Here is a 2,266-nt window from a genome sequence, read left to right on the forward strand (position 1 = left end):
ACCAGCACTGTGGACGTGCGGTACCCTGGCCCCGGGCCGGCTTTAGCCCAGGCAGGGCCGACGGGCAGCATGTGGGTGGTGCGGGTGTGGGCAGAGCCTGGTGCCAGCCGGGCAGCCTGTGGCCCTCCATTGGAGCTTTCAGAGACGTGAGGACCCCTCCCCGCAGGGTGACGACCAGCTGGGCAGCGTGCACTGGGGGTGTCAGAGCGGTGCCCCCTCCGTGACCTGGCTGGTCACCTTCTTCCCAGTGGGCTCCTCCTCCTCCTCCTCTGTCTCCCGCTCTCTGTTCCCGTCCTTCAGGCCCTTGGGGAGCGATGTGTCCTCATCCAAGCTGCCAGCGCCTTCCACAGACTCTTCGTGGGTAGACTTTTCTGCAAATGGTCTGGGGCCAAAAAGCTCAACCATATCATTCTTATCTAATACTTCTTTGTCTAACAAGAGAAGAGCAACTGTGCTGGTTTGAATGTATTATGTCCCCCAAAACACCACTTTCTTTGATGTAATCTTGTGTAGGCAGATGTATCAGTGTTGATTAGACTGATATTTTTTTAGTGTTTCCATGGAGATGTGACCCACCCAACTGTGGGTGATGACGCTGATTGGATAATTTTCATGGAGGTGTTACCCCACCCATTCAAGGTGGGTCTAAATTAAATCACTGGAACCATATAAATGAGCTGACAAACAGAAGGAACTCAGTGCAGCTGAGAGTGACATTTTGAAGAGGAGCTACAGCCAAGAGGGACACTTTGAAGGATGCACAGAAGCTGAGAGACGAGCTGCAGATGAGAGACAGTTTGAAGATGGGTATTAAAAGCAGACTTTTGCTCTGGAGAAGCTAAGAAAGGACAAATGCCCCAAGAGCAACTGAGTGACATTTTTGAGGAACTGAAGCCTAAAGAGGAACATCCTGGGAGAAAGCCATTTTGAACCCAGAACTTTGGAGCCAGCCACGTGCCTTCCAGCTAACAGAGGTTTTCCGGATGCCATTGACCATCCTCCAGTGAAGGTACCCGATTGCTGATGTGTTACCTTGGACACTTTACGGCCTTAAGACTGTAACTGTGTAACCAAACAAACCCCCTTTATAAAAGCCAAACCATCTTTGGTGTTTTGCATTCCGGCACCATTAGCAAACTAGAACAACCTTCTCCACATCGGCTTTCTTTTCTGTGAGGAGAGCTCCTGTTCTTTTATAAGCCTCATTAACGAGTATCCATACTTCCTCACCTATCAGTCTTGCGGTGGCTTCACTATAAGGTTTCTCCAATACCATGTTCCCCTGACGTGGAAGGTCAAAGGAGATCTGCCCGAACTTTTCATTCAGGCCAAACTGAACAATTTGGGCATATGCACTCTGAGTTACTTTTCTCAAGTCATCTAGGGCACAAGTTGTAATTCTTCTGAAGATTTCTTCTGACACTCGATCACCTAAAGTCATATGCATTCTGTCCAGGAGCTGCCCTTTGGTATGCAGGTATTACTTTTTTGGTGAATACTGAGCATAGCCTAATCCTTTGCCCCTCGGGATGATGGACCTTTAAAAGTGGGTCTGTGAGTAATTAAGGAAGGGGGAACAATAATCCAATAAGAATAGATAGGCTGTCATGGGTAAATTTAACGTTCTGGGAATGCCCAGGAATGACTATGGTCTGTTAATTTCTGATGGGTATAGTAGGAACAAGTTCACAGAAATGTTGCTATATTAGGTAACTTTCTTGGGGTAGAGTAGGAACATGTTGGAAATAAAGTAGTTAGCTTAGGTTAGTTGTCTTTTTCTTACTCCCTTGTTATGGTCTCCTTGAAATGTTTTTTTAAATTTTTTTATATTTTTTTTATTTTTCACACAGTTGATTTAAAAAAAAAAAGTTAAAAAAAAAAAGGAAAAAAATATGCAGAGCCCCCTTGAGGAACTGGTGGAGAATGCAGGGGTATTGGCCCGCCCCACCGCGAGGGTTGCTAACATGACCACAGACATAGGGGACTGGTGGTTTGATGGGCTGAGTCCTCTACCACAGGACTTGCCCTTGGGAAGACGGTTGCTGCAAAGGAGAGGCTAGGCCTCCCTATAATTGTGCCTAAGAGCCTCTTCCCGAATGCCTCTTTGTTGCTCAGATGTGGCCCTGTCTCTCTAGCTAAGCCAACTTGTCAGGTGAAATCACTGCCCTCCCCCTACGTGGGATCAGACACCCATGACAGTGAATCTCCCCGGCAACATGGAATATGACTCCCAGGGAGGAATGTAGACCCGGCATCGTGGGATGGA

General features: G+C 47.5%; 1 pseudogene; it reads right to left on the reverse strand.

The window, feature by feature from the left end:
- Positions 1-201: 201 nt before the first annotated feature.
- LOC119508932 lies at positions 202-1,447 on the reverse strand (annotated as a pseudogene).
- Between the last annotated feature and the right edge of the window lie 819 nt (positions 1,448-2,266).

This window comes from Choloepus didactylus, chromosome 14 (genome assembly GCF_015220235.1).
Source record: "Choloepus didactylus isolate mChoDid1 chromosome 14, mChoDid1.pri, whole genome shotgun sequence".
NCBI lineage: Eukaryota > Metazoa > Chordata > Mammalia > Pilosa > Megalonychidae > Choloepus > Choloepus didactylus.